Below are 14846 nucleotides of genomic sequence, written 5' to 3'. Positions count from 1 at the left end.
CCTGTTCTCACTCATAGGTGGGAACTGAACAATGATATCACTTGGACACAGTAAGGGGAACATCACACACTGGGTCCTATTGTTGTGGGGAAGGGAGGAATAGCATTGGGAGATATACCTAATGTAAATGACGAGTTAATGGGTGCAGCACACCAACATGGCACATGTATACATATGTAACAAACCTGCACATTGTGCACATGTACCCTAGAACTTAAAATATAATAATAAAAAAAAAGAGAGACAAAGAGGGACATTATATAATGGTAAAAAGCCTTGTCCAACAGGAAAATATCACAATCATAAACATATATGCACCTAACACTGGAGCTCCCAAATTTATAAAACAATGACTAACAGACCTAATAAATGAGATAGACAGCAACACAATAATAGTGGGGCACTTTATTATTATTATTATTATTATTTTTTACTGACAGCACTAGACAGGTCATCTAACAAAGAAACAATGGATTTAAACTATACCGTTAGAACAAATGGACTTAACAAACATACAGAACATTTCATCCAAAACAGCATAATACACATTCTATTCAACAGCGCATGAAACTTTCTCCAAGATAGACCACGTTATAGGCCATAAAATGAGCCTAAATAAATTTAAGAAAATTGAAATTATATCAAGCACTCTCTCAGACTACAGTGGAATAAACCTGGAAATCAACTCCAAAAGGAACCTTCAAAACCATGCAAATATATGGATATTAAATAACCTGCTCCTGAATGAGCACTGGGCCAAAAACAAAATCAAGATGGAAATTTAAAAATTCTTCGAATTGAATGACAATAATGACACCAACCTATCAAAACCTCTGGGATACAGCTAAGGTGGTACTAAGAGGAGATTTCATAGCCCTAAATGCCTACATCAAAAAGTCTAAAAGAGGACAATCTAAAGTCACACCTCAAGTAAATAGAGAAACTAGAACAAACCAAACCCAAACCCAACAAAAGAAAGGAAATAACCAAGATCAGAGCAGAACTAAATGAAATTGGAACAAAAAAGTACAAAAAAAAAGTACAAAAGATAAATGAAACAGAAAGCTGGTTCTTTGAACAGATAAATAAAATTGATAGACCATTAGTAAGATTAAGGAAAGAGAGAGAAAATCCAAATAACCTCACTAAGAAATGAAACAGGAGATATTAGAGCTGACACCACTGAAATCAAGGCTACTATGATCATTCAAGGCTACTATGAACACCTTAATGCACATAAACTAGAAAACCTAGAAGAGATGGATGACTTTCTGGAAAAATACAACACTCCTAGCTTAAATCAGGAAGAATTAGATATCCTGAACAGACCAATAACAAGCAGTGAGATTGAAATGGTAATTTTAAAATTACCAACAAAAAAAGGGTCCAGGACCAGAAGGATTCACAGCAGAATTCTACCAGACATTCAAAGAATTGGTACCAATCTTTTTGACATTATTCCACAAGATAGAGAAAGAAGAAACCCTCCCTAATTCATTCTATGAAGCCAGTACCACCCTAATACCAAAACCAGGAAAGGACACAACCAAGAAAGGAAACTACAGACCAATATCCTTCATGAACATTGATGCTAAAATCCTTAACAAAATACTAGCTAACTGAATCCAACAATATATCAAAAAAAATAATTTACCATGATCAAGTGGGTTTCATACCAGGGATGCAGGGATGGTTTAACATATGCAAGTCAATAAATGTAATACACCACATGAACAGAAGTAAAAACAAAAATCACATGATCATCTCAATCGATGCAGAAAAAGCATTCAACAAAATCCAGCATCCCTTTATGATTAAAACTCTCAGTAAAATCAGCATACAAGGGACATACCTTAATGTAATAAAAGCCATCTATGACAAACCCACAGCCAACATAATACTGAAAACAGAAAAGTTGAAAGCATTCCCCCTGAGAATGGGAAAAGAGAAGGATGCCCACTCTCACCGCTCTTCTTTACAGTACTGGAAGTCCTAGCCAGATCAATCAGACAAGAGAAAGAAATAAAGGGCATTCAAATAGGCAAAAAGGAAGTCAAACTGTCACTGTTTGTGGACCGTATGATTGTTTACCTTAAAAACCCTAAGGATTCCTCCAGAAAGCTCCTAGAACTGATAAAAGAATCCAGCAAAGTTTCCAGATACAAGATTCATGTACACAAATCAGTAGCTCTTCTATACACCAACAGCGACCAAGTGGAGAATCAAATCAAGAACTCAACCCCTTTTACAGTAGCTGCAAAAATGAATAAATAAATAAAATACTTTGGAATATACCTAACAAAGGAGTCGAAAGACCTCTATAGGAAAACTACAAAACACTGCTGAAAGAAATCATAGACGACACAAACAAATGGAAACATATCCCATGCTCATGGATGGGTAGAATCAATATTGTGAAAATGACCGTACTGGCAAAAGCAATCTACAAATTCAATGCCATCCCCATCAAAATACCACCATCATTCTTCACAGGGTTACAAAAAAAATTCTAAAGTTCATATGGAACCAAAAAAGAGCCTGCATAGCCAAAGCAAGACTAAGTAAAAAGAAAAAATCTGGGGGCATCACATTACCTGATTTCAAGCTATATTACAAAGTCATAGTCACCAAAACGGCATGGTACTGGTACAAAAACAGGCACATAGATCAATGGAACAGAATAGAGAACCCAGAAATAAACTCAAAACTTACAGCCAACTGATCTTCAACAAAGCAAACAAAATCATAAAGTGGGGAAAGCGCACCCTTTTCCACAAATGGTGCTGGGATAATTGGCTAGCCACACGTAGGAGACCAAAACCGGATCCTCATCTCTCACCTTATACAAACAATTAACTCAAGATAAATTAAGGACTTAAACCTAAGACTTGAAACTATAAAAATTCTGGAAGATAACATTGGAAAAACCTTTCTAGACATTGGCTTAGGTAAGGATTTCATGACCAAGAACCCAAAAGCAAATGCAATAAAAACAAAGACAAATAGCTGGGACCTAATTAAACTAAAGAGCTTTTGCATGGCAAAAGGAACAGTCAGCAGAGTAAACAGACAACCCACAGCGTGGGAGAAAATCTTCACAATCTATACATCCAACAAAGAACTAATATCCAGAATCCACAAGGAACTCAAACAAATCAGTAAGAAAAACCAAACAGTCCCATCAAAAAGTGGGCTAAGGATATGAATAGACAGTTCTCCAAAGAAGATATACAAGTGGCCAACAAACATATGAAGAAATGTTCAACATCACTAATGATCAGGGAAATGCAAATCAAAACCACAATGTGATACCACCTTACTCCTGCAAGAATGGCCATAACACCCCACCACCGCCCCCCAAAAATTAGATGTTGGTGTGGACGCAGTGAAAAGGGAGTGCTTCTACACTGCTGGTGGGAATGTAAACTGGTACAGTAATTATGGAAAACAGTGTGGAGATTCCTTAAGTAGAACTACCATTTAATCCAACAATCCCACTACTAGGCATCTACCCAGAGGAAAAGAAGTCATTATTCAAAAAAGATACTTGCACACGCATGTTTATAGCAGCACAATTTACCATTGCAAAATTGTGGAACCAACCCAAATGCCCATCAATCAATGAGTGGATAAAGAAACTGTGAGAGATACATATATATATTTGGTGTGTATATGCGTGTGTGTGTATATATACACATATATACACCAAATATATACCAAAAAATACCATAATACCAAACTGATATATATATCACAGTTTATTATATATAATATACATACCAAATAACACCATATTACCAAACTGTGATATATACATATGACAGTTTATTATACATATCAGTTTATATATAATATATATACCAAATAATACCATATTACCAAACTGTGATATATATATATCACTTTATTTTATATATATATATATCTCACAGTTTATTTTTTATATACATATGATGGAATACTATGCAGCCATAAAAAGAAATGAATTGACAGCATTTGCAATAACCTGGATGAGACTAGAGACTATCATTCTAAGTGAAGTAACTCAGGAATGGAAAACCAAGCATCATACATTCTCACTGATATGTGGGAGCTAAGCTATGAGGATGCAAAGGCATAAGAATGATACAATGGACTTTGGAGACTTGTGGGGAAGAGTGGGAGGAGGCGGGGGATACAAGACTACAAATCTGGTGCAGTGTATACTGCTCAGGTGATGGGTGCACCAAAATCACAAATCATCACCGAAGAACTTAGGTAATCAAATACCACCTGTGCCCCAATAACTTATGGAAAGATTAAAAAAAAAAAACTATGACAAGAAACATCAGAAACCTGACTGTATTTATTACCTGTAGCCTTATTAAGAGTTCAAGTGACCCCAAAGGGAAATCTGCAGCTCAGCCCTTTTAAAATAATGTAGGAAAGGCCTTTTTAACTATAGACCTCCTAATAAACATAAATACTTTCAGGCTACAAAATTATGTAATCAACTTAGGATAAGTGCAAAAAGCACTCCTTAAATATGGAAATCAAAGATTCCCTTCCCCTACTAAGGAAGAGAATTTTGTTACAACCAGGCTACAAAATTATGTAATCAACTTAGGATAAGTGCAAAAAGCACTCCTTAAATATGGAAATCAAAGACTCCCTTCCCCTACTAAGGAAGAGAATTTTGTTACAACCAGCTGGGAGATTAGGTCCTATTCAAAACATGAAAGAAAGGATCCCCAGCAGATCAACTTTCCCCAAAATGTAAGGGACCTTATCAAGTTCTCCTAAGTACCCCAACTGCAGTTAAACTTCTAAAAACAAACAGCTGGGGCCACCTATCTCAAATTAAACCTGTCTCTCATAAAAAGTCTCACAGGCCGACGGAACACGGAAGACTAATCACGTTTATTCCTGTAAGCCAATCAGTGACCTCCAACTCCTGTTCAAAAAAAATACAAGAGATGGGTAACATAAATATATGGATTGGCATTCTACTTTTGGGTGTAAGTTGGAATCACGCAGAGAGTATTTTATTTACGGAGTATTTTATTTACTGAGTGGGCACAGACTTTAGCCTCTCTACAAAATCAAACTGTCGGGTATGTGGGAAATTGCTCCTTTTCTCCATTTCCAGGTGGCCCTGGCATATTCAACTGGCCAACTTAAGTTTATGGGGATTTTATTATGATTGGACATTATAAACATAGCCCCTCTTTTCCCATGTATCATAGCCACACGGGCCTTAGCCCCTTCCCCTCCTATGAAGAAACAAAACAGCATCCTTCTAATCTAATTAAAAAACAGCTAAATTCCACCCCAACTTCAGGTTATGCTATACATAATGAACTTGGGCAAATGACAGCTATTCAAGTGCAGGCATCAGGCAAAGCACCTATATGTTTTAAAAGGCACAGCAGTCACCACCAAACTGGAACCCATAATATGGGATGGCTGTCACCTGTAATCAGATCCTTCTTTTAACAGATCAAATGTGGATGGGATGGCAAGACAATTTCCCAAAAATAAGTGCCTACCCTTCTCCTTGGGATGGTTATGGGCTTGCAGAACTCATGGCTGGCCATATTTACCTTATAACTGGACTAAAAGGTATACATGGGGTCATCCTTATTTCCAGAGATCTATCCTCACCAAATTGGACTGTCTCCCATCTAACTGGGAAATTGTGAAAGCTCACCATAGGCAACAAAACGGTTCTATTCAAAGGCTATATTTTCCCCACAGGTAGCTACAATCAGTATCGAGTTACAAGGTGAAGCCTTAGTGAAGCACATGGCTGCAGTTTTCAGTAATATACCCTGGGCCCTTACCCTTCTCCGATTAGGCAGGTAGTCTTACAAAACCATATGGCTTTGGACATTTTAACAGCAGCCCAAGGGGGGAACTATGCTTTAATTAAAACCGAATGTTGTGTGTATGTTCCAGACTATTCACATAATATTACCCAGACTATAGAAGCTTTAGACACTCATATCTGTGCCACTAATGTGCTGTCAGTCAACCCTTTATCAGCTTGGTTCCAACAACTGCCCAGTTCTTGGGGCAGGACCCAGGCTGAATAGGGGCGATGATATTCCTGCCCCTGTTTAGTTTACTTGGAATAATTTTACTTATTCTGCTTTGCTGTTGTGGTTGTACTCTTTGTGTAGAAATGCAAGACAAGCTCACTCAATGCTTTCTTAAATTAAACACTTACTGATCTGCCAGACATCACCTTTTGTCAGAACTCGGGAGTTATAAACAACCTTAACCATACCAACGCTGTCTAACTGAGCTTCTCTCTACCCTGAATGCAAGAGACCCTAATTTAGGCAGGAATATCATCGCCCCTATTCAGCCTGAAAAAGTTACAGAAGACAGATCTTCGTCCCTCTGCAACCCCCAGGATTAAAGGTCCTTTTGTAAAGGGAAGGGGGAGATATGTCAGAGGCATTCAAACCAGAGCAACTCCATTTTGAGTGAGGGCTAGGAAAATGAGGCTTAGACTTGCTGGACTGCGTTCCCAAAAGGTTAGACATTCCTAGCCCCTAGATGTTTACAGTTAAGGGAACAAATTAATAATGTTTACTAAACAAACCCAGACTTGGGAGTGTCCAGATATTCTGATATCTGGAGAACAAAGGCATTCCTAATTTTGCTTTTAAAATAATAATATTAATTATTGCAAAATATACTAATTAAGAAAATTAATCCTTTATCACAAACCCTTGTAGCAGAGCACATCTCCTGAGAATCTTTTTTATCATATATATACACACACACATATATATACATATATACACACATATATATGTATATATATACACACACATATATACATGGTACAAGCATTGTATCTATGGTGGATGCATTCCTCCTCTTTTAGTAATGCCCTACTCTTTCTATGGAGTAGCTGTGCTTTCACTACTTTCTTAATAAAATTGCTTTTACTTGGCACTGTAGACTCACCCTAAATTCTTTCTTGCACAAGATCCAAGAACTGTCTCTTGGGGTCTGGACTGGGACCCCTTTCCTGTAACAGCACCATTAGCTCTTTGTTTTTCTTTGTTTTTTCTGAAACTGAGTCTCGCTCTGTCACCCAGGCTGGAGTGCAGTGGTGCAGTGTTGGCTTACTGCAACCTCCGCCTCCCCGGTTCAAGCGATTTTTGTGCCTCAGCCTCCTGAGTAGCTGGGATTACAGGTGCCTGCCACCATGCCTGGCTAATTTTTGTATTTTTAGCAGAGACAGGGTTTCACCATGTTGGCCAGGCTAGTCTCGAACTCCTGAACTCATATGATCCACCTGCCTCGGCCTCCCCAAGTGATGGGATTTCAGGGGTGAGCCACACCATTAGCTCCTTAAGCAATTCAAATAAAATTTCTTTTCTAGTTCCGTATTGAGTACAGCATATATTCACTCAATAAAAAGTATCAATATCAATTTAGGCTACTTTCCTGATAGTGAAAGATATTTAGTTTGGCAAGATTCCAAAACTTTCTCTCTTGGTGACACTCTCAGAGCGGAGTCACAAAGCCATCTACCTAGGAAATATGAGAACTGTTCCCCAAATAATTTAAATAAAAATGCTCTCTTTGGGAGGCGGGTGGATCACCTGAGGTCAGGAGTTTGAGACCAGCCTGGCCAACACGGTGAAACCCCTTCTCTACTAAAAAAATAAAAATTAGTTGGGCATGGTGATGAGTACCTGTAATCCAAGCTACTCGGGAGGCTGAGGCAGGAGAATTGCTTGAACCCAGGAGACGGAGTTTGCAGTGAGCCGACACGGTATCACTGCACTCCAGCCTGGGTGACAAGAATGAGACTGTCTCAAAAAAAAAAAAATACTCTTACATGTACCATATTTGGCATTTTATACACTGCTTTTACATAGAATATCTACTCTGATATTCTTAAATATCTGCTGTGAGGTAGCATGAATCCTGTTTCATGGATGAAGTAACTAGGGCTCAGAGACGTAAAGCCACTCACTCACCCCAGGTCAATGCAGCTAGTGGGAAACAGAGCCTGAGGCTGGAAAGCAAGTCCATCTGTCCCCCACACCCATGCTGCCTTTTGAATAGTTACAGCTATCAAACAAGAAAGGAAATAGAATGTCAGGTACCTTTCTGCGTGCTGGCCCGTGCTCTGCTGTTTGCTCTCAAAGGCATTGAAGCTGCTCATGTCCACGTAGCCATCGTTTTCATTTGCTGTGGACAGGGATCTGCTCTGATCTTCAAACAGCTTCCTAAATATGCCAGCCCTGCAGGCCTCCGGGGCAGAATCTGGATATTCTCGTAGTCCGAGTTCATGGCTGGAATGTTCTCATAGTCTGAAGTGTCAGTGCTGGGGAAGGAGATAGATGGTGGCTTGGCCAGTGGCAAGGGCAGGAAGGGCGGCCGGGAGCGGTCTTTGAAGGACTCCACTCTGGACACGGTCCTGCTGAAGGGGACACCTTTCCTCTTGCCATCTCTATAAAAGGAGGGAGGAGGGGGATTCAGAAGCCTGGAGCTTCCCAGTTTGAGACTTAAGCTGAAGGGAGTTACTGGGGTTTCTCTGGTCAACTTCCAGAATCCTGGAAGGCCTGTGGCAGCTGGATTCTGAAGAGGACCTGGAGGAAGACACCTTCACGTGCAATTTACTCTCCGTCTTTTTTTTTTTTTTTTTTTTGAGATGGAGTCTCACTCTTGTTGCCCAGGCTAGAGTGCAATGGCACAGTCTCGGCTCACCGCAACCTCCGCCTCCTGGGTTCAAGTGATTCTCCTGCTTCAGCCTCCCAAGTAGCTGGAATTACAGGTGCGTGCCACCATGCCTGGCTAATTTTTGTATTTTTAGTAGAGACAGGGTTTCACTATGTTGGCCAGACTGCTCTCCAACTCCTGACATTACGTGATCTTCTCGCCTCAGCTTCCGAAAGTGCTGGGATGACAGGCGTGAGCCACCATGCCTGGTCTCTCCATCTTCTTCTTAAACATCAGTGCCAGGAACTGCTTAAAGGATGACTTCTTCTTGCGCTTGTCTGAGAAGTCGCTCTTGATAAGGAGCAAGGGAGAGCTCTTTGTGATGGGCTTAATGGTGATGCAGGACAGGTCAAAAGGAGGTGTGATGTCGACCATGGAAGAAGGCGTGGAGGTGCCGCTGGACGGAAGGTGGTTTCTCTGGGAGAAACTCCCAGACAGGACAGAGAGATGTTCCTCTTTCCTCTTTATCCTGTGGTCATCTAACCCTGATCCTCCTGGCTCCCAGTTCACAGAGATGGGAACAGGAATCTCTTGGCCTTCCATGGAAAACCACCGAGGGTATAAAGTGAAGGCCCTGGGCTTTGCTGGCAAGGCCCTACTGGCTTCCAGGGGCTTCTCTTCCAGTGACAAAAGCTATTTCCTGCCTCCTCTGCAGCACCTCTGATGCCAGGGGCTGAGGAACCTACCTCAGATCTGGTTTCTTTGGGGGCAGTTTCTGGGATGGTTTCTGGCCCCCTTCCCAAAGTGGGGCCAGGCCCTTGTGCCAATGTTCTTCCTGTCCACGGAGACCAGGCTACCTTCTGCTTCACAGTTCATTTCTTCTTTTGAGCCATAATAACCCAGGGCATCCAATGCAGCCTGCCCTCTTCCAGGGGCTGCCAGACTGGCAGGCCCCCTCCCATCACATAGGGGTTGGCCAGTGTGTCATCAACGACCTCCTCCTCCTCTTCCCCCTCCTCCTCCTAGGAGGTTTACTCCCATCACATAGAGGCTGGCCAGCGTGTCATCCATGGCCTCCTCCTACTCCTCCTCCTCCCCTCCTCCTCCTGGCAGGCCCACTCCCATCACATAGGGGTTGGCCAGCATGTCATCCACGAAGACCTCCTCCTTCTCCTCCTTCTCCTCCTCCCCCTCCCCCTACTCTTCCCCCAACTTTTCCTTCGGCAGGACCACCACATCAGGGGCTGTAGGACCCTCTGCTGCTCCATCTTGCAGGGAGCCATGCTGGCCACACAAAACCCTGACCACAGGGTCTTCCTCCGCACACAGCCCCAACTTTGGTGCCTGCTCTGATTCTATGCCTTTCATTGACTCAGAAAGAGGAGAACAGCTCTCACTATAAAAAGAGGTGCTCTCGGTTGGGAAGAACTCGTAGGGGCTTCCTGTGAGAGAAAAAAGTTGTCCATGCAGTTGTTCTGGAAAAGGATGATCTGGCAGCTCTCCTCTGCAGGCTTATCCTGTGCGCAGTCCTCCAGGGTGGCAGCTGCCACTTTTTGGTTGGTTTCCTCCTCATGGTCAGGTGGTTCACTGAAGTCAACCTGCTCCCCAACTGTGACACCTGTTGCTTCTTCCCATCCCTCCTCAAGAACCTCAGGGCTGTCTGTGGCCATCTCTGCCTCCTGGACCCCCATGGCCGGCTCCTTCTCAGGAGGCTCCTTGCTGGCTTCCTCAGCAACCTGTTCCATGTCCTCAGTGGGCCTGTCAGGACCCAAACCCTCATCTACCCCTGCTGGGTCTGTGCTGGCACAACCTTCCTCATCATCCTCCTCTGCCTCCCGGTGGGTGTCGGGGGGCTCGTGCTCCTCTCCATGGATGTGAGGCAGGAGGAGGTCGCTCTGGAAGACTGCCTCTCCAGCCCAAGGCCCACCATCCTCCAGGCTGCACTCCCTGTGTGGCTGCACCAGTTTCTCTTCCTCCTCACTTCTGGATACCTGCTCCAGTGTCCCTAGCTTATGGCCACAGCCCTCTCCTTGGTCCTCAGGAGCGAGGTCTGTGCCTTCCTCACCCTCCCTGCTCAGTGATACTGCACTAGGGCAGCAGTCACTGCCGAGTCCTCCCCAGCTCCTGTCCCCTCCAGGCCACATGCCTCACCTCCCTCCTCACACTCCTCTTCCTCTTCCCCAGAGGCCTCAGGAGACACCAGGGCTGCATTCCCTGCACTGCCCCCATCCTTGGGTTCATCCTCCTTCAGCAGAGCCCTGGCTACAATGTAATCCTCGTCAGTCTCTGACTCAGAGCACTTCGGGATGGACCAGGGCCCTTCATCAAGGCCCCTGTCTACACAGAGCAGCTGCCTGTTGCTGCATTTGTTCAAGCTGTCATTCAGGTACACACTGGCTCTCCACTGGCAGTCAGCCTGGGTTTGGGGGCAATGGGGGGCTTCGGATCCCTGAACATGGAATTTGGACTGTGAAGACTATCGGGCCTGGGTGAGGAAGGGAATTTGGGCACAGTCACTGGCGTCAGTGGACTGGTAGTCTTTGGCTTGGGAGCAACAGGTGGTTTTAGCAAATCTAGAGGACAAAAATAGAGAAGAGGAGAAAAAGTACGATTAACTTTGTTTCCATTCAGAGTCTCCTACACATCACTTGCAGGGGACGCTGCAGATGGGTCCATCTGCCCATGTGAAGCCCATCTCCCATGCTTTGTGTTAGGCTAATGCCCTCCACCGGGATCTTTAAAATCCCTTGATTTTCCACTAAAGATTCATTCTGCAAACAAGGTGAACAGACCTTTCTTCTACACACAGCCCAACTAATGAAAATCAACCACATGAAATCCTGTGCTCCTCAAATGAAGTGTCCGGGTCAGTGCATTGATTCATCCAGCAGCTACTGATAAACACTTCCTATGAGCCAGCGACCACGAGAAAAGGCTGAACTTGCCGTCACCCTCCCTGCTGCCCTCATGGAGCTTACATTCCCCCCTTCTACAGCTACTCCATTGGGTACCCACTAGCTACACACATAGCACTGCAGATGGCAGGGTCTCCTAGGGTCAAGAGAAGACAGACTCTGCTGAGAACTCACTGTTAAGTTAGAATAACTGAAGGGTAGATCCAGGGACCGTTGGAATATTATGACTGAATAGCCACCATCTCATCCCTTCACAAATGACACACCAAAAGGTTTGAAACAGTGATGTGTGCTTCTGCTGGGGGTCACGTCTGGAATCTGCATGCTTCAGGACTGTGTCCAGCCAAGCCTCAGTCAGATGGGGCCCCTGAGAAGGGAGCAAGGCCTGTCTGTGACGTCTGGGAGTGGAGGGCAAGGGTTTGGGGACCCGATCAAGTCGCTTTTGAGAAAGGGACGTCTTTCTCCCTTGTGGGGGGACTCTCTGTGGACAGCCGTGAGAGTGGGATACGAGCTCACACGGCCAGGGCGCGGCCTCGCCAAGGTTGAGGGGGTCCCTGAGGCGGGGCGATTTGGCAGGGGTGGACCCCGATTCTCGGCGAGGAGGCCCCGGAGCCATGCATGCTTCCGCCGAGGCCGAGCAGCACCGGAAGGTCGGGGAATCCTGGGAAGCTCGTCCCGGGCGCCCCGGGAGCTCCAACTTCGAGCGCCCTGCCCGGGCCCCCGGCGCGCATGCCTCGACGCCGCCGGAGGTCGCGGGGGCGGCGGCCGGGGCAGCGCGTGGCCTCGCGTCCCCTCCGGGTCCAGGGCTCCTCACTGGCACCCTGCACTCTGGCCGTCCGGCCCTCGCCTGCGCCTCTGCCTGCGCCGCAGCCGCACCTCCGTTCCCTCCTAGACGTTTCCTCCGTCCCCAAAAGGAAGGATTTTGTTGTTTTTGTTTTCCTGCTGAGTTAGGGATCCAAAGAACCAAGGGTCTGGGCGTCCCTGCGCACATTTAAAGGGGCGGTGGCTGTAGGCACCGCAGGAGGCTCCTGAGGTTGGAGGGACAAGAACTCATCGAGTTGGACTTCTGGGATGTTCCTGGCTCCTTCGCCCAGCGGACCATCTATCCCTTTATTTTTAAGTCTGCGCTGAGCACGGAACAAGACAGCCCCAAATTCTTGCCTTCATGGAGCTTAGACGGGAGGAAGTCGCTGGAGACACCGTTTCAAAGCAAGGGAGGGAAACCAGGGCAATGGAGCTCAGCGATGGCTCTCAGGGCGCCACGCATTCTTGGGGCCCTCCCCAGCCTCACTTAATCAGAAACCCCGTGTTTCATCAAACCCTACAGGTTTGAGAACCACTGAAGTAGAGAATGGGTGGTCAAGGAAAGCCTCCCTGAGGAGATGACATTGGTAAGGGAGATCCTTTTAATGAGGAGCCTTTCCTTATTCACTCAGCACACACCGCGCAGCCCCTCACAGGTACCTGCCTGGTGCTCGGCGACATAGACGACTCAGACTAAGCCTCCACCTCCCAGGAGTTCTCAGTCTGCTTGTCCACACAGACACAGGCAGATAGTTCTGCTACCCCGAGGCTCGTGCTGGGATGGGAACGCATATCCCCTATGATGGGATTAATCATTTTAAAAAGGATATGCTCATCTTAAGAGACAGTATGCATTACTGAATAATTAGGGATTTATTGTCCTTCTCCCACATGGATGTTCAGACTTTGATCATTCATTTTTCAGTACTGACTAGCAGCACTGAAGGACTGATGGTGGCACAGCCATTGTCCACCAGCATCTGGACTCAATGACGGACTGGATCACTGTTCCACACCAGTCCTGAGGAGGAGGTGACAACGCAGTCCACAATGCACACAATCACAAAGCAACTCACAAGCAGAAGAATGGTCTGTGTGGCCATTTTTTCTGGGGGTGCTTTTGGAGAAAGGTTGGTGCTGTGAAAATGCTGGGACTGCCTGTTATGCCTGGACAAGAGAATCACCATGTATCCACTGGAGAGGGCCATGAGCCCTGCAAGGGAGACATCCTGAAATGTCATCAGTATGAAAATTGTCTGCCCAAGGAAGCAACTCAGGGGCCAAACAGAGCAGGATTGAGTGACAAATGTAAGGCTATTTGAGGCAACATTTTTGATGGGAAGAGTGGAGACTCAGAAGCTTCCCCTAATGGATATGTGGAAGACCCACAGGAAGAGAAACCAATGTGGCTTGTGATGTGAGAATCTTTGAACATTGCCAAACAGGAGCTTCTGGGGTTACAGGTGATGGCTGGGAGGACACTCAGCAGGCAGGTGGTGGAAATGGAGAGGCCTCTCATCAACCTGTACATGTACATAACTGACTTATGTTTGATGTCATCCCCTGAATCCTGAGACCCGAAAATATCTGTAGCTATGAACCCTGTGGGTAGCAGCAATATGATATGGATTAGAGCCACATGACCAATGATCAGGTCAGTGGGCTTGATTCTGTGCTTGAGAAGGCATGTGAGGACGTGGAAAAGAAGCAGCATGGCATTGGCTGAGATCCCAATGCCAACTTCAGAGAAAGCAGCATTTCTTATGGCTATGAAACTGGAAAGTTTTTTGTTTTTATTCATCTTATGGGGAAAATAAGCACATAGTGAATGTCTAAGAAGAAAAGCAAGAAAAATTCTTTATTACAAATATTACCACTTCCTCCAATCTCAAACATTATTGCTATCATCAAAATACATGAATTAATCCTGATCCATCTTTTCTCCCTTCAGTACTGGACCCCCTCTTCACATCCTCCTGGAAGCCATCCCCACCCTCTCTCTTCTCCCATGACTACGCCATCATGGCTGGACCATGATTCCCATTGCTGGGCTTCCGCATTACTTCCATAGTACAACTCCCTATTATTAGGAAGGTATTTTCTTATTTTTACTGTAGTTCTACTTCTTCATAGGCAGAAGCAATGAGTTGTTTCCATTTGTATTTGCAGAAACCTGGTAAAGTTCCAGGTGCAGTACACAGGAAGAGCTCTACTATTTTTGGTGAATTCAATTCAGGAGAATTTCACAGACATGGAAATGAGACCCCCTCATACAATGAGTATCAATGGTATAGCCATGTATACAGTTATATTATCTCAGTGCTATCTTTATTTTGGTTCCTTTATTGCCAGGCAAATTTTTTTTTTTTTTGAGTCTCACTCTGTTGTCCAGGCTGGAGTGCACTCAACACCAGCCCATGAAAGCAGCCAGGAGTGGGGCTTTACCCTGCAAATCTA

At 44.8% G+C, this 14846-nt stretch overlaps 1 pseudogene across 1 annotated transcript in view; it reads right to left on the bottom strand.

Annotated features, from left to right (window-relative positions):
- LOC105517902 overlaps nt 1-11127 on the bottom strand; it is a 106488-nt pseudogene extending 95361 nt beyond the window's left edge. Inside the window, exons 1-4 of the transcript XR_001002739.1 lie at nt 9901-11127; nt 9755-9846; nt 8932-9595; nt 8115-8638 (exon numbers count right to left, since the gene is read on the bottom strand). The product of XR_001002739.1 is annotated as an FYVE, RhoGEF and PH domain-containing protein 5-like (transcript). The remainder of the gene's footprint in view (nt 1-8114; nt 8639-8931; nt 9596-9754; nt 9847-9900) is intronic.
- Between the last annotated feature and the right edge of the window lie 3719 nt (nt 11128-14846).

Source organism: Colobus angolensis, unplaced genomic scaffold (assembly GCF_000951035.1).
Source record: "Colobus angolensis palliatus isolate OR3802 unplaced genomic scaffold, Cang.pa_1.0 Scaffold31, whole genome shotgun sequence".
In the NCBI taxonomy this organism is placed as follows: domain Eukaryota; kingdom Metazoa; phylum Chordata; class Mammalia; order Primates; family Cercopithecidae; genus Colobus; species Colobus angolensis.
This window is presented reverse-complemented; position numbering and strand designations above follow the sequence as displayed.